General features: G+C 35.0%; 1 protein-coding gene across 5 annotated transcripts in view; it reads left to right on the top strand.

Moving 5' to 3' along the window:
• The window catches only part of LOC115453665, a 157861-nt gene that overhangs the window by 16662 nt on the left and 121800 nt on the right, over nt 1-19399 (top strand). For 2 of the 5 annotated variants that reach the window (XM_037438738.1, XM_037438739.1), the window contains exon 2: nt 6428-6479. The exons of the other annotated variants lie outside the window; for them this stretch is intronic. The gene's annotated coding sequence lies outside the window, so the exon portion shown is untranslated. The remainder of the gene's footprint in view (nt 1-6427; nt 6480-19399) is intronic. 5 annotated transcript variants of the gene reach the window in all.

Below are 19399 nucleotides of genomic sequence, written 5' to 3'. Positions count from 1 at the left end.
AAAGATAGGGAGGAGTTGGAAATATTCATTGTGCACTTCCCTCCATAGCAAAGCGTATAGATATCCCCATATTTACTTATGCGGCCTTCAGAGCTGACCTTCGATTAGAATGTCCGTAATTTCAAAAAGACGTATATACCCCCCCCCCCCCCTACAACCAGACGGAATAAGGCCCCCTGATGCCTATAAATATAGCAAAGTTTTATGCCAGGAAAGATTTTTAAAACTGTCAGATCTACAAGCATTATTGTCTATTTATAAAAAATGCAATTATACCTAGTGCTTAAAAAACAAATTCCTCGCATATCAATTCGTCACTTTGCATATGGAAAGGCTACTTGCATCTGAAATGTCAGCGTCTCGCTTGACATTACCGCTGGGTGTTAATAGCTGAGTCATTATAAAAAAATGCTACAATACCTACGTAATTGTAATGATAGTAATTAATTCTGGAATATCAAGGACATGGAATCTGTATTCATGTAATTGAGATAAATAGTGGTCTTTGAAAATACACAATTCGAGACTTCAAGACTTCTTGACTACTCTGTTATTGAGACCTATTTGATGGCTAGATTTGATCAATTGCTTCAAGATTCTAAAACTATATAGATAATTATTTAGATTATTGGTGTTGGCGACATAAATACTTTTTAGTGAAGTATAGTTTTGATTTTAATTATTTGAATTCCGATCCTTCGATGTAATGTTTTGATGTACCTACTTATTTGTCAGTTTAGAGTTTTTCGTCGTATGTGAATAAATATTTTTCTTATAACGCCTATTTTAACTTTATGTGGTTGAGTACTGGGTCATCGTCAACAATTAGACTTAAAATAAATCCTGAACTCACTGCCAAAACCCATTCCTCCTTCTCAAAGATCAACAACACACTTAAAACACTGACATTATAGCTGTTCTTAAGGAATGCTGACCTTCCACCATTAGAAGAGCCGTCAACTTGACAAATAACTAAAACTGTAGATTACTAACTTTAAACTTATGCCTAATTTGGCGCAATGTGAATATGGTAACACCACTGCCTACCCAAGAAAAGGGAACATAGCATGATGCTGTATACTCAAATTATCTCTTAATCCATTTTTTTAATATCTCGTGCCCGTCGGCCTATACTAGAGGTTCCCAAACTTCTCATAGACCACTTTCAAAAATTTTTCAAAAACATCGATGGATTTTTAACCTATGTTTTATTAATGAAGAGCTTATATAGGCCATGCTGATCTCAATAATCATTTGAATGAGTAATGAATTCTCTATTACTATAATATTTCAATAAAACATAAACAAACGTGCATAATAAATTACAATTATCGGAATTCTATTAAATAGATTAATTTTGTGATTCATCTGAAATATGAACTCGCTCGATGCGCGTCTATAGTTTACTCAGGGAAGGATTTAGCAACGAACACAAGTTTAGAAGGGGTTTAAATTCTAAATACTTATTTTATATATAACAGTGGCGAAGGGTGAAATGGTTCAAAAGGTTACCTGAGGCAAAAAAAAAGACAAAATTGCCTTACTTACATATCGCGGCCAATTTGACAGAAAAGAAAAGCCGGTAGTAATTGAGTTGTATGGACGCTTCGCCACTGATATATGTACCTATATAACGTATTTAGTCTAAACATGTACCTAAAGAATAAAACTTCTCTCGAAGGATAAAGCCGTCTATATTTATCTATATATATAAAAATGAATCCCTAATTCCCTCGGTCACGCCATCACGCGTAAACGGCTGGACCGATATATCTATTTTTTTTTTGTTGTTGTGTATGTTATCGACATAAGAAGGTTCTTATGAAAGAAAAAATTAAAAAAATTGCACGGAAAATTAGAAAATTTAACACATTTGAAATTTACTTTTATATAACTGTCAATTGTTTGAAATAACTGTCGGCGATTGACAGAATGCGCGCTGCAAATTCATAGTTAAGACGGGACAACGTCTGTAGGGTCAGCTAGTGAAAACAACGAGGTTTTTGTTGATGTTTGTAATACATATATAATTGGTAATAATAAATTATACATTGTGATTATGTTTAAACTCACAAACGTATCGCAAGGTTATGGGAAAAAAGCACTTCACTTGATTACTATTATTTTAAAATTACGTCGACTAATCATAAAATGTGATTGCACCCATTTAGTATAATGTAAAGTCACTATAAGTTAAATAACAGTTATTCCATTTTACTATTCGCGCAAACAATGCGTAATAAATGACTTCAAAAGGGGGTCATGCCGCCCGTGACCTACCTCTGAATCCGTCTCCGCAATATTCTATAGGTAATACGATGAAATTGGATAACAAATCAGATCACGATCTTACAGTTATCCGCCGATGGATGCAATCCGTGGTTTTAGATATATAAATTATACTATTTAATGAATTTCTCTTAGCTTCGTGCTGTTTATTCGAGATCTAGAATCTAGTTTGATATTTTCATGGCCTATATTTGTTTTTTTTTTTATAGATTGTAGCAACGATCATGTGATGGTAAATGAAGACCATTTAAGACCAAGGAATTTGGTGGGAGGAAAAGAGATATTGGTCATAGTTATATACAAAAACACATCACGCAGGGTACGCAGAGGCGCAACCAGGACACCCACTTTTCGCCAAGTATATTTCGTCCCATTATGTGATGGGCAACCCTATCGACATATTATCGGGTACAAATTTCAAATCGGACTGATACTGAGCAAGAAAACCCAAATATCACTTTGCCCGACCCGAGATTTGAACCCAGGACCTCAGAGCGCTGTCATACCGCGCATGCAGTACAACTACGCTGCCGAGGTAGTCTAGTTATACGAGTTTTAAGGTAATTCTATAAGGAATTTCATATACTTGATTTAAAAATACATCGAAAACTCTATATTCGTAAAAAAAAAAACAGATTCAAGTCTCACACATTAGTAAAGCAAATATCATTAATATCAAGGTTACTAGCATCATAACTTAACTAATGTACGCTACAGTAATTACTCACAGGTTAATGAGTCAAATTAAGTTCATAGCGCACGCAAATAACCTATTTGGGGTATATTCCCACGGTCGGTTAACACTTTATTACCCCGTTAGACGTGTTGAAGGATTTAGGTTCAGGGTTGCCAGTTAAATAAGTGTTAGTATCATTTAATCTATGTAATAATGTATTTAGTTGTTCTTATAAGAAAATTACTGAATCAATTTTGTGGCAGGCTTCAGATCGATAGTGATATAAAAATTTTAGAAACTATATTGCACTGATGATCAAACCCAGTCTGTCATGCCAGGACAAAAACAGTTTCAAAAATGACCGAATTTGAGGCCAAACAAAAATACATACGTTAAAGAAACAATGCACGCGTTCCGAGTGGCTTGCGCAGGATTCTAAAGCGGGCAATCCTTTTGCGGGCACGATCCCCTTTTAGGCGAGAGACGTGTGATGTCATCGAGATGTCGATGGTAATTTTGGAGGATAAACAATGCCGCAGGACGTTGACCTAAAAAGAGTTTAAAAGCACATTTATTTTTAACGCTGTTAAAGAACAAAATTGTATATATAAATATTTTTTTTTTTAAATGTTTGAACTGTCAAATTCCATTTTTTTTTAAATTTTCGAATGCTTGAAGGCCATAATTAATCTCTTAATAATATTGTATAAATGAGGTGCATTTGGAGCCGTGAAAAAAGTTCGTATATTTCAAATTTTCGAACATTCATACCACACCAATGATATTTATGTATGTTTATTTTTATCAACATCAACACATGAACCTGCGTAAAACAATGAATAAGAACGTCATTTGCCATAGTTAACCTCGAAAGGCGACTTCAAACAGAACAATACAAGTTTTAATGAAACAATAAACTTTATAATAAACTTCAAACTGTAGAATAAAGTTTATGTTCATCCCACGTTTGTAAAGGCACTTGTATTATTGTAAGTAATATGTATGATCAAGAGTCTTGAGTCTGGAATCCATTGTAGCTAAAAACATTGCTGATGAGTGATGACTGTGTAAAAGTTTCAGTCAATAGTGCACTCAATGAACAACTTTCGTATTAATTTCCAAGTGGATTAACAAAAGCCTGTGATTTCCAATTTGAAAAGAAATACATAATTTGCTAGGGATAATAATACGCCCAGTATGAACTATTCACGAATCCTATCACATTCTAGTTTAGGTAATGAGCTTAGTGTAAACTATCAGAGGCGAGACTGGATATTCGCTCAGTTTAGGTAACCGTTAAACGATTTTGAATCATATAAATTATCAATATGCCTATTGAATTAAAAATTCGCGCGCGCTATTCAAGATTGTGGTCCTAACGTAGGTGTTTATATTAATTTGTATGCAAACTGACACACAGATGGGAAACCCACGGTCCCGGACTATGTCCTTTTACAAACTGTATGGCTCCATTGTATTACGGCTAGTCGAAAGTTCGAAGAACATATATGAGTTTTTATTTATTTATTTCCACATACAACTATTTTACAGAATACCCAATACAATGGCGTAGTATAATCGTTATTATAATATTTTATTATTACTTACTATTACTTAAGCGGCCAATGTGAATTCCGTCAAAGAGCATGAAAATATATCAATCTGATTGGACAAAGCATTGAGCACACGCAGCGCGCGCGTCAATGGTGCATGCCGTAATAAGTTAGCTACCTATCTTTCTTTTGTTTAGTTGACACATATATATCCTAAATAAAATAAAACAAGTAAAAAAATAAAAGTATTTTTTCATTAGTCTGGCTGAACTTGATCTAGGCTAGTAAAAAAATATTAAAAATTATTTTGTCGCAAACCGGCAACGAGGAAAGAGTTACTTTATATTAAGCAATCACATCATCAATAACCATTCATAACATCAAAATAATCATTCTTTTGCTGCCAATACATAAGGACAAACTCAATTGAAATCAATTGAGTTTGTTATCAGATGTGTTGTATGACCTTAATAAATAAATATCTCTTTCTTTTCCGTTAATATGGTTACAAAACCCTATTTATTCCAAGTAACGGACTTCAATATATCGTGTACACAGATATATAAGTTTTACAATGTTCTAAAAGAGCAAGGTTAATAGCTACCACTAAATTGTTAAAAGCATAATAACAATAAATCAATGAGATGATTTATAACGAGCAAAAATGGATTCATGTTATTTATTACTATCATCGAATATAACTAATAAATATTTTCAAACTTACTGTAGTACGTTTACTAAAATGTTTACACGGAACGTGTTGTTTATGTGTTTTTGAGGTATTAATGGTTGGTGAGGTCATAATGATTGTTTGCTCCAACGGGTCGATGTCAATGGGGTGTGACGAAATTCAAGTTGTTTTTTTATTGATTAATCACTGGCTTAATCCGTAAGGTGACTTATAGTGTTTTTATAATCTGAATAGGCAAAGATTTTATACTTAACTAATATTAATTATAATGCAGTCTTAAATATATACCAAGGAGGTTGTAGTGCCTCGATGGTCGCCGGAATACTTCTAATATTTCGCCTGTCTTTCTGTAATAAACTATATCAACGCTCGAAATGCAGTTATATCTAAGCCGACAAATGTATTGAAAATGAATTATATAATGTTTGGAATGGTTAGATTTTTCTGCGTCGTTTGATCTAGATTTTGTAGCTGAAAGAAAATCTTACATTAGACCCTACTTTATTAAATAAAAAGTATAACTTCTGTGAAGTTTTTTATCAAAAAAAAAAAACTTTAGATCGCTCTCCTCAAAAGTTTACTGATTGTCGCTAAAATATGATTGTCTTTCAATCAATATCATTTGACTTCTTAGAATCTCAATGTTTATATCATAAAATCCTGTGTTTCTTACTCTAGGTATCACCATACAATGTACTACTATGTAAGTCTGCGAAGATAAGTACATTAACCGCTAAATTTATTTGTTTGAAAATCCGTACACAGATAGACCCAATTGTAGTCTAATTTATAAGATTTTATTTCGGAAAATGATATAGTTGGATTTATATGGCGGGAAGGGCTTTTGGGGTTCCAGCTGCAAGTAAATTTTTATTAAACAAATATCCGATAAATTATCGTGTCGTATCGAACTGTGTTTCCCCTGGCCGTCAGCCAGCATTGTTTCCCCTGTCACGTCAGCAACGCGAGGAATTTTCATAAAAACAGCGTTCCCAATACTTTTACGATTATCGCCCGGAGTTCACAGCATCTTTCACCTCTCGTAAATAATGTTATGTTTGAAATATTTTCCGTAATTAGGTGTTTATGTTTTAGTACTTCCTTCCAGTGTGCTTAAAGTCTATTTTCGCGTAAACATGTTATACTGAAAACAAATAAATCACCTAAAATCAAGTCAGTTAAGTAGATTGTCTGATGGAAATATTGTTTTTGTTGCAGGTAAACAACTTCAGTGCACTTCGTCAAATCGTGTTTTGCTTTTGTTAATTGGGTAAGTTATTTTTACCTTAGTAGGTAACAGGCAAGGGTAACAAATAGACATCTCTGAGTGCGACAGTTAAAGCTTTAAGCATACTATAGTAAGACAATGTCACCTGTAAAAAATATTTCGCACCTTTAGAAATAAAGTGAACTAACTCAAAAAAGACGATTTGTGGGAAATTAATAAAAAAGGTTTGAAAACAATAGAAGGCAGTGAATTGGGCGGCCGTCGGAACTGGGAATCTCTGTTTATATTCTATAATTTTGTCGTTTTCTTGTCATAAGGTTATAGGACAAAATTCAGAATTTTGAGTTAAGTTACTTAGTTCTGAGTGAGTTAAGAATGCGATTTACCATTACCATACAAGTATATCCGCACTACAGTGATGAGTAACGTACGACATTCATCAATGAACAATAACAAGTATGCCAAGGTTGCATTCGCAGCACCCACGTTGAAATACACCCGTACAAATATGGTACGAATGGTAATTATAAATCTTGTATGAATCTGAAGTTCGATTTTGGTTCAAGACAACATGACATTCGTGTTCATGATTTGAATGGAATTGTAATTGATAACTTAGAAATATGTCTTAATAATGATTTTTTACGTTTACGCGAATGTTAAATTAAAATCAAACTTTTATAATTTTCTCCTGACGTTTCGAAGACCGCAGCCTTCGTGGTCACGGGGCGGACTGAAGTGTTGGTCATCCGAAAAGTCAGTTACAATATCTTCATTGTATAACTAGACTATTTCTGTTTGCAAATTATAAAATAAAACCCGCGGTCAAATCATCAAAATAGTTTTATTTTAATGTCATAAATCATAACGTTATGGTGCAATACAATTAGCGAATTGTGGTATGCGGGTCGTGCTGTATTTACTGTGGTCTAATCAGGGAAAGTGAGACACTGCATTCAAAAACGAGCCCTAATACAGTCGATTTGTTGGTGGTAGGTTATATTTTATATCCACCCTGATAGCGATCACCGTATACAAAGTGTTAAAAATTATAGTGGCTCACGAAGTGTCGCGTTCCGGGATCAGCCTGTGTATCCGGTTCCAACAGGCCGGCATAATTGTATCGACTGCTAAGGGGTAATCATTTCTCGTCAGCCGACATTATTTTGGACCCCACTCCACTTACCATCAGGTGCATTAAGGACACTTTGCTGTGCACGTCTAAAAATACGCTAGAGGATGAGTTTTACATTCATGTCATTGAAATTGGCTTAGAATCTTAAACACTCTCCTACAAATGGTCTCTTGGAGCGAATTTATGAATAAAGAATCTAATTATTATAGATTTATTATTTTACAACATTGAATACATACTTTAAGTAATAAATTCTTAATTGCGAAATAAATATATTCTATGAATATACCGCAAGGTCGTACGTGGGGGCATTAACAAGAACAATATTTGAACAAGTGCATAATTGAAGGTTTCCGAACGGACTGGAACGTAATCACACCTCCAATTAAAATATTAATGAACCTTGTGATTAAAATAATAAACATTAGATGAATGCGATTTGAATGAAGTTTTCGAACGCGTCTAAGACCTTGTTCACTTGGCACTTTAATGATTTTTTGTACAATTAAATGATAATATAAATTTATTTACTTGTTTGCATGATGTTTAATGATAGCCCAGAAAAAGCAGCAATACCACGTAAAAAAAATTACTGAGGATTACATAAATATTTACAGTATAATTATAACATGTTTATTTTTTAATGCGAATATATTATAAAGTATTTATTAGTTTGAATGGAACCAAAATTTTACATGTTTTACTTTGATATCCTGGTAATAAAAGAAAGGAAATGTTCACTAAACGTCGCTGCTAAGATTGTTTTCAATAATTATCGATAAACGGTAATACAAAGCCCTTCGCATCTCGTGTGGATCTAGTTTTTACAGAACGCCATACTACAAATCAGAATCGTGTTGCTTTTTTATCTTTTATGATTTCCTGCATATTGCCGTTATGGTCACAATTATCTAACATCAATTTGTTTTATTGGTTTGAAGTTATCTTTTCAAGTTTATTGCTTTATAAGCTCACGCCTGTACTCTCTGAGGTAGGCAGATGTGCAACTATTGCACTTAGATTTATTTATATTGATTGAGATGAGATATATATTCTATAGCTATATCGACAACATTTATCCTTGTTAATAATTAGTTTCGACTATGGCCTTAAATTTTATGACAGTTATAGAAAAATAACATATCTAATGAATTATAATCTGACTGATTGTAAAAGTATAACATATTGACAACTTCATGCACACAAATCTGTTTTTTAATTCGGTAGGTAGGCAGAATTGTATCAGGTGCACCCACTTTGCGCTGTGTGTATTCCATCTCAAGTTGTATTAGGGGAGAGCGTAACGCTATATCGGATACTAATTCTAAACTTCGGGCTATTTCTGAATAGAAAAACCCAATATCAGTTTGCCCGGCCCATGGATCGAACCCGAGACCTCAGCACTGCAGTCGTACCGTAGTATAACTATGCCACCAAGACAAATAAGTATTGAAGTAGTGGCAAATTAGTATTAAAGTACAAGGGAAAGTAGTAATTAGTCAAAATACTATGCAGTTTAATTCGTTTGAGTTTTACATTATCCACCTAATAAATTTTATCGGATTGAAAAATCAGCCCAAGAATACATTCACATTTTCGTAGCACCACGTGTTATTTAACAAATGACGCAATCAAAGATGGCGACGACAGAAAGGGTCTGGCAGTATTAATTATTAATTTTAAAAAACATACATAAAAATGACCTTTAAGATTTAAAAAAAACTAGGTATATATTAAGTAAATATTTAGTAACTCCCTTATTTATAGACGTCATTTATCTAAGGACCGAGCATTGCTGTAATAACAAGTCTGTTTTTCAGCTTTGTTTATCTGACAGCCAACTAGATTCAAGTTGCATCTCAATATTAGCCAATCACAACGGCCCTATGTCTACGCACTGCGAAGGCTGCAATGCCGTCAGCACTGAGAAACAGACTTGTTATCACACCAAAGGTAGAGCTTAGATAAATAATGTCTATGAATAAGGGGGTAAGTATATTAGTATATTGTTTTGATCTCCCTCTAGTACCTGGTATCTGTAAATTGGTCGTCGGCCCAAACTAGCAGGTATGCATACACTCAAAGTATGCACTAACACTACTTTATCCCGTACATTTATTCGTGAGTATATAAGTAAAGTCTTGGAGGCCTGAGATCTTGGTATAAATACGCTACTAACGAGATTACCGTTCATGCCCAATGATGCTGTGACATAGGATGAAATGTATGACCTAGGTAAACAGTGAATGCCAATTATTACCTTAAGTTGTCTTACCTACTTCTTTAAGGATACAAATACGAGTTTTTTAGGCTACAAACAAGCGAAATTGTCCCTTGTTTTATGGTGTTTAAAGCCTATCTTTACTCGCATAATAAGTATGTGAGTAAAATTCGAATACATGTATAACAAATTTCGAGGAAAACAAACTTTTCCAAACAATTTTGTTCTCGGAATTTAGAGTAGAAACACTTATCTCAAGATCATAAATATCCAGTATTTTGTTCAAATCCGGGAATGTGGATCAGGTTTGTAGACCATTTGCGATAAAATCGAGTAATGCCGGTAGGAATTACTAACCTATTCTAGGAATATTTTGAAACATTTTATTTTCTTCTCGCAAAACGGCCAGAATTATTTCTTGAAAGTGTGAAATTCGCGAAATGTGGAAGGATAGTGTATTCTTTATAACTAATCTTTAAGGTGATGAAGAAATATCAACCTTAAGAGCCAGTACTTTATAGTTTGACAGTTTCTCTACAGAAATTATTATATGAATACTAACTATATATTTAATCCGATGATTAAAAACGAATCACATTCTTACAAATATATTTCTCGCAAGACACACCTGTCAAGCAAAAAACACCTTTATAGAACATATCGTATTCTGTCAAGTTTTAAATAATTAATTCTCAGAAATTTGTAAGAACGTCAAACGCGCATTTTCGTCTTCAACATGGGCATACAAATCCAATAAAACTACATAATGTAGCGTTATCCTTATTAGTTGAAGGACGATTGGACTGGTTCTGATGTTTAAAACGTGCTATAGTGTTATTGTTATGTGATTGCTTTTGCATAAACCTGCGCAAGAGCATAAAACTATATTTATAGCTGATCTAATAATAAAACGATGTAGTTTGCAAGACCAAGTAATTGAAGAATGGTATTATTTGTAAGTAAACATAAAGTACTTGAGTATAGTATTTTTAAAGTAATGAAAGTAATTTGAAGTGAGTCTTGGGAAAATAGATTGATTGAGTGATTTTACTTTTTATTGGGGGGGGGGATAGGTGGGAATGAAGTGTGGATAAAGATAAGGAAACCTCTTAGGAGGAAAGGAGGGGAGAAGGCTAGGAAATGTTTGCGAGCCCCTATATGCCTCAATGTGAATTGGCAAACATGAGATATTCACACTTAACTGTGTATCTAAGGCCGCGACAAATGTGTGACGCCCGTGGATGGGCCTTCATTCGGTGTGGAGACTGGCTCATAAGAGTGTGATATTACTTGTGTAGGTGATGATATTATTGATATGAATCGTGGCTGCAAATGATGTAAGTGTCATCATTTAGGTCGGGCAAAGTGATATTATTTTACTACTCAGTATTAGCCCGGAGTCAGGAATTCCCGAGATGGCAATAGGCTCGCACCCTATCACAATATGACAGAAAGTAGGTGTGCCAATTGCGCCTGTGCCTACCGCTTCGAAGTAAAAGGTTAAGAGTATACGTGTGATTTATCGTCATGAGCCAATTGGAGTCCAAAGCTGGATATAAACGTTCCTAAAGATTTCCTGCCGACCTGTCAAAACCGTAAAAGTAATTGTGTGTCAAATATTAATTCTTCCACTAACACCACATCTTCGAATTTTCCAAGAATTTTATCTCGAAAAAGATGCTTCACAGACCAATCCGGAAGCATAACTTAGTTACTAATAAATTGAACATTAGTTGAATTCCGCACTCAAACGGGACATCAAGATGCTAATAAAAACTAGAAATGCTAAGGAATTTGAAGAAAAACTCCCGACGCGAAAAGTGTAAGCAAGAATGGCCGGAAACGGTCCGTACAGCATGCATAAAACATCGTCGCACGCGCAAAACACTTGGTTTGTTTTACGTGTAATATCACGCATTCCGGTATTGCAATTTAAATTGAGAAAGAGCGTCGTGAGGTCCCAAGTTGTGCAGCAAGTAATTTTAAAAGAAAATAGTAAATCCAAGGACTCGAATTTGCTCCTAAAATGGCAGTAGAATCCCCCGATATAAGATCAATGAAGTGTGGTTGATATACCCAGACGTTCCTAAAGTTATCAGTTAGTTTGTGTCTGTCGTCATTGTCATATCATGTCCTGGGCCTAGGTGCTTTTTTTAAGGGAGAAATAATACCAGGTTCCTGAGCGCAACTGCTCCATCTCTATTTAAAAGTATGGCGCTCCCTAGGCCACCGCCGCTTATATGCCTCTTACTTATTTGGGGTTAAAGGTTAGGTTATATATACATTGAACATCTATTTGCAAATTACATGATGGAATGCATAATGGTTTAACTGAACTATGTTTACATGCAAGATTATCAAACCAGATAAAACCACTTTTTCGAAATTAGTTAAAAATGCAGATTTCTTACATCCACTGTAGAAAATTTAACGGCGTGGATTTTATGGCTCAATCAAATACTTTACATTTTCACTGAAGATCGCTATGGTGCAGTCATGCCGTAGATAATTGAGATATTTAATTATATTGGTGGAAATCGAAATCTGGTATCATTTCAAAGGATCCTAAAGCCACCTTCAATTCTTCTAGTAGTTCTACCTCCTCTGAATTTTAATCCTACTCTTATAAAGGCGAAAGTATATGATAATGGATATTTATTAGAAAGAAATACAGAAACTGGTGAACCGGTTTGCATGCATTTTATCACACAAACAGCTTACATCTTAGCTAATGCCATATGTTCTAATAATGATAATTTTGATATCAACATTAAAATATTACTAATAGGATATCAACAAAAATTATAGATCGTGATGTACACAAAAAATGTCTATACTAATATATAAAGTTGAATAGTTTGTTTGTATGAACGCGCTAATTTCAAGATACGCTACACCAGTTTTGAAATATTTTCACAAATAAAAAGCAGTAATCTAGCTTCCTATTAGTGCTATAGGCTACTTTTATCCCGAGTAAATATGTAAAAAAAAATTCATGCGGGCCGAGCCGCATGCTAGTCAACTAATAAGCATACTATAAATATTCATATTAACATATTACTAGTAGGATATCAACAACAATTGATTGATCGTGATCTACCCAAAAAACTTGGTAACGAAAAACCTGCATTTGGTAAAAAAACAAATGCATCTAAACTTTTAATATCTTACCCAAATAGTCTATAATTAAATGCTGTAACGCAAACCAGGATGTTTAGAATTGCTAAACCTTGTCCATATAGTATAGGTAACATCTTTGTTTTATGTAGATACTTGTGATTTTTTCTTCTACCAAACTTTATTCTACTTCTAAGTGAGATTGACGTTACACCTGCTGGTGGTAGGATATATTTTATATTCGCCCGTATAGCGACCACCATACACAAGGTGTTAAAACCGTTGCGTTCCGGGATCAGCCTGTGTATATTCGATTCCAACAGGCCGGCATAATTGCTTCGACTGTCGAGGGGTAATCATCTCTCATCGGTCGACATTCTATTGGACCCCACTTCACTTATCATCAGGTGCGGTAGGGTCACTGCCGGGGACGTCTAAAAGAACGCTTATATAAATAACCCTTCTAGAAATGTTGCAAAAACGTAGTACATGAGAAACCAAGTTTGTTAAACATATCCGCTAGAATTACATTATAGCGTGGGTTTTGTACCGTTCTGTGCAAAACTCTGAAGGTCTAAGAAATGCGACGTTTACAAAATTAGCATTGAGATTTAGGGATGACTTTCCAAAACTCTTATCGTCACTGCGTTAGGAACTGTAAAACTATATGTTTCTAAAACTATAGGTTTAAAATATGCTTGTCTGTCCGTCAGTCAATTACTGTATCATTCAGTCAGTACCAAGAATTTTATGAATACATCAATGATAGATTAATCATGCTAATTCCTATTTCCTTCCAAACCATTCACGGGTTTCTGTATTTATTTCTATCGAAACGTCTAAACATCCACAAATAATCGGATATCCATCATTAGCACTAAGAAACATGTCAATCTTTTCTAATTCATTGCCCAACAATAAAACTTACTGGACATACACAGAGATGGCAACGATTACACTGAAATAAAATTATTTTACGACTCTTCGCGCGGTTCTTTATATTATAATTTTCCCCTGATGTTTCGAAAATTTTGCAGCCTTAATGCTCGCGAAGCTGTGGTGTTGATCTTCCGAAAAGTCAAAATTACAAACCTACATTTTACAATTATATATAACTAGCTTTTGCTCGCGGCTTCGCCCGCGTGAAGGAGTTTTCCGGGATAGATTTTTTCCAACTTACTTGTTATGTATCGTTATATCATGACCAAATTACACAAAATTATTATAAATTGTAGCCCATATGTTATTCTCATGTATAAACAATATTACTGTAAAGTTTCATCCAAATCAGTTCAGTAGCTTTTTCGTGAAAGTAGAACAAACATATGTGCATACATATATAATATGCATCCATACATGCATACATCCATCCTCAAAAACTTTCGCATTTATTATTAGTAGGAGTACCACGATAAAATCCATTAAATAGTTTTCTTCCAATGTCCAACATTCGCATAAACATAAAAAAAATCATAATGATGAAGCTGTTAAGCTGGTAAATAAAATAAGTAATAGACAATCGATGCAATCTCGTGCCGCGTCGATTTGTTTATCATACAATGACGCTTACCGTAAGTCAACTGATCTTAACTAGGCTCTATTTGTGTCTTATTTGATAGGAGATAGCGTTATTTTAAACACTATCAAAGGTTCATTTAACGTTATCAAATTGAACTTGGTGCAGTATTTTTTTTTGTTATTGATTTGAATGACGAGACGAGCTTGCCATTCGCCTGATGGTAAGCGATACGACCGCCCTTAAACAGTAGAAACATCACCCAACATATTGAGAATTAGAGAATTCAGATATTCTTGTATTAAAGTACGTGAGGCTGAAGACTGCTACATCAATACCTATTAGTGTATGATATTAACTATACCTAGTGACCTAAACTTGAAATAAAACATAATTGATTTTGCACGTAGTTTCCCTCGTTAATGTCCCTTCCCAGAATAAAATAAGATTCACAGATAACGTAACTTCCTATTTAGAAAAATTGGTCCAGTATTTTCAGTGGTCATTCTTTACAAATATTTCTAACTTTACAATTCCCCCCGGAGCAATTCTTGTACGTTTGGTCTCCACATCAAATACACGCCCATGTACTAGACATTTGCCAGTCTATAGGGCTCGCGAACATTTACCTTCCCATCTTCGCTCAACAAAAAAAAAGGATCCTATCCACCATTCTCCCCTTCCTCAAAACCAACTCCCTCCCAACTTCCCCCATTTAAAAGCTACATATCAAATAGCATAAACTCGCTGCCCAGCTCTTGACAACCCAATTAGTAAAACACACAACCCTTTATTGAATCAACGGAAAAGATAAAATTAAAAAACAAAATCTCATACTACTATTCTCTTAAGTAATTATAGTTAAGGTTTTGGTTTAGAGACTTTCTTACCCTCACACCCACCACTACAACTCCTGTAAGCCAGGATCAGCAGTGGCACGCATTTTATGACACCGAGCGGTGAAGCTTGGCGAGTCTCAGGAAAACCTAATATGTCATTATCCCGCAAACGAAATTAATCAAATAGAAAGATAGGGAGGAGTTGGAATCATTAATTGTCCACTTCCCTCCATAGCAATGCGGGAGACAAAATAATGAACTAAGCAGGCGTTTTAACTTCAAGGATAGGGACCTTTACAACAAAGCTAGCTATAAAGCACCACGGATAAAATTAAAAGGAAAAAATTAAAGGCTTTGGTTTAGAATTAAATCGCGATCTCCTTCAAACAGCGCCACACGGTGTGACAAAATAACGGTATTATCCCATCACATACATTACACGGTGCGGCGGCGCGATTGACACGGCTCCAACTGTTATTACAATAATGTGCGGTTAACAACGAGTTTACCTGCTACATATGTTTGTAGTGTTAAATGCGAGTGCGCAGGAGTGGTGCCTGTTTTAACGGTTGCTGATTTTAGGGTGATGTGGGGTCAAAGGAAAGAATTTTGGATTCTCAATGCCAATGACAATGACGAAATAAAATAATTTATAGATATACAATAGGGCGCCGGACTCATATTTGTGCTTTACTATTATCAAATATTTACGTTATATAAATTATAACACAGAAGGAACTATTAAAATCCGGTATAAAATCAACAAGTTACATGTCTTTGAATTTCGGTGGAAGGGGTAAATAACAAGAAACTGAAATGAGACGCAGTACCCACATTTGACGTCATCGAGAATTACGACGCATTCAAAAGAAAGAGATGAAGCGATATCTCTACAACGCGCCTACTTCTACACATTACAATATTTGAAATATAAATTACTGGCTCATTTTTTAACTAATTTTGATGCAGTTTGCGCAGGAGTGCTTCTTTTTCGTATTATTAGCTATTAAATATAGAATAATGTACAAAATCAAGCATCGGACGGTCCCTATTGATCATAATATATCAGTGGCTAAACCGATAATAACAAAGTTTTTAAATAAGAAATAAAATTTGCTTCCTAAACCCAATGCGAATTTATAATATAAACCTACTTCTAATGTTTACCCTTCAGAATATCGATTTCGAAATAGTCCTTATTTACACAAGAATAAACTAACTAAAACTAAGTCAGTGTGTAATTCTCACCAAGCATTACTGCTCAAATCTCGTTAAACAATTAATAACAATGGTTCCAAAGCACACGCTATGTGGAATGTGTGAAATATCTCAGAGACCTAGTGGGACCCGATAACGATTTACATATTTTAGAAATGGTTCTATAATATTTACCTTGGTCTAGAAGCGTGGACTGTGGATCCAGAGGTCCTGAGTTTGAATTTTGAGTTGGGCAAAATTTTATGATCGGATCGGACCACCAACAGCTAAAATTTTAAAAAGTTGTATAATTGTAAAATGTAGGTAGATATTGTAACTTTGACTTTGCAGATGAACAACACCTCAGTCCCCCCCGTGACCATGAAGGCTGCAAAGTCTTCGAAACGTCGGGAGAAAAATAAAAAAGAAAAAACCGCGATAAAATCCGGAAAATTAGTTTAATTTCAAAATTTTACGTTTTCTAGGAACCGTCTAGGCCTGGGTCTTCCAGAGAGAAATGTTGTTGTAAGCAGAAAACAAAAGTAAATCTATCCTGCAACATGATTCAAATTTCAGTACGCCATTTTATCAGAGTGGGATATAACAGGAAGAAGACAAAATGGTTCCTCAATATTTAAACTGCCAAAATTAGTTATTTGATGTGTTAGACAATACTGTGACTACAATTTATTGGCAAGTCGAAACCTCACACTTTTTTTATATACAATACAAGATTTGAGTTTGGGAGGGACGTCATCTAGCTAGATGGCGGATAACTCGCACAAGAGGACCGGCAGGAACTAGATGCATAAAGCAGCAGACCGGCGTACCTCGGATAGGCCTATGTCCAGCAGTGGACTGCAACCTTAGGATGATGATGATGACAAGATTTGGGACAGATACTCTTACACTACAAGATTTTAAACGAAAATATCTTTTATTATAATATTTATTTAGCAAGAGAACAAAACGTGTTCACTTGTAAGTTATATGAATGGGTCTCTACAACACGCTGATGCTAATGGGGCTGTAATTTTAAATACATGTGTTTCGTTTCCGCGTCGGCGATAGCTAGGCATTGTGTTCAGACTAGGGTTACCTCTAAACCTCAACAATTGAGTCGAAATTTTAGAAATAGGTAAAATGATAAAAAGAAGAAAACTACAAAAAACATAACATAATCCAGATGAATTAAAGATTATCCATGCTATCTACACAAGAGACAAATAAGGCATACAAATATTTTACTTTGTAAGACAACTCGAGACCTCTGTCAATGTGCCACATTCATATTTGTTAAAATATCCAATTTTTGTGCGCTCGGTCGTCGCACCAAAGGCACGCCCATGCATAGAAGGACATTTGACGCGGCCCTGGACACACAGTCCAGTGTGCCTCATATTTGTAACTACAGATTGAGGCCTAGGAGGGCTCGCGAACATTTCCTGGTCTTCTCCTCGCCGCCCATCCTAAGAGGGTTCCTTTTCCTTCCCCCACACTTTCTTTTCCGAGATATCCCCTCCCAATACTCCTACAGGCCTCTGCAGTGACTAAGCCGGGGGATTCCAGCATCCCATTCACAAGTTACTTCCAGTGTTGACTGCGGGGTTTAATACGAAAAATATATCACGAAATTATAAAATTCGTGACAACCCTAACCGGTACTTAAACCACAGCCAGTTTAAAGAACAGTAAATCATTTTGCGGCATAAACCTTGTGAATATATTTCCTTGCATTTAGATTTTTATGTCGATTTTCATCTACGAGCAATACGGGCTCTATTAACCTCGTTGTTCCATGCTCACTCAGTGCAAATTGGTAATAAATTCCTTGATATACAAAAATATACCTAAAATAAAATGTTTTTCAAAAACACTATCCATACTCACCTCTATTATAAGCAAAGGTGTTTACATGGTTATAATTTGGGTTACCCATAAACCCACATCATAATCCAAACAATACCTTAACAGCTGGCTTGGCATGGAGGTTACAATGGCAGAGATTCTTCTTAAACTAGTTATAGTGAATGCTCCAGTAATGGACATGGACTTGTCTATTTAATTTGATCAGGGCCAGATTAAGATGTTAAATAATTGGAAAATAAGTCTTAAAATCAGGTCGAAGGGTAGACGTTACATTGTGTCTGTCTGGAACATTTATCGTGAACTCATGATAAAATACCCACGCTACATATAATGCTATATCTTCTCTCGTCAGTCAACGCTTTATCTGGACTCCATTCCACTCCATCAAGGGCCAAGTCACCGAGCCCCTATAAAACGCCCCAAAGAGGTTGAGAGATATAGTATAGGTATCGAATTAACTATTCAGCAAGTATAAATTTCTGTGAACCATTTTCAATGATAGCAAAGATTTACTCGTAAAAACGATCATAATGATATCATTATTCCACCCTTTAAATCATCTCTACCTATATCAAACTCCTCAGCTCAACTTAATCATCGCCCCGTGCCACAAAGGCTACAGTCTTCGAATCGTCGGGGGAAAATTATAATCTAAAATCCACGATAGAATCCGTAAACTAGTTTTATTTTAACATCAGCGTAACTACATTTCTCAAAGGGCCCCTACACCCATTGCTTCACACTTAATCCAGTCCTGGCAGTCACCCTATTTTTTAATTCGGACAATTCAATATGGAATGTTAATTAAAACACAGTTTTGTGGATATATTTACTGCATAATTAATAAGCTTATGCAACCGTTTACCCTTATTTGCTAGTTATTGCCGTAGAAGTGGTTCTTTTACTTTTGATCAGGCTGATTATAATTTATGAGCAGTTTTTGTGGAATATTAAATGTTATAGAGGAAAAGTTTGTATTGAGCAATACACAATTCATTGTGACTTTTTCACTTAAAGGCAGGTATATATTCTAAGATGGGAAACATTAGTTTGAGTAGAAAATAGTTT

Source organism: Manduca sexta, chromosome 15 (assembly GCF_014839805.1).
Source record: "Manduca sexta isolate Smith_Timp_Sample1 chromosome 15, JHU_Msex_v1.0, whole genome shotgun sequence".
Taxonomy (NCBI): Eukaryota; Metazoa; Arthropoda; class Insecta; order Lepidoptera; family Sphingidae; genus Manduca; species Manduca sexta.
This window is presented reverse-complemented; position numbering and strand designations above follow the sequence as displayed.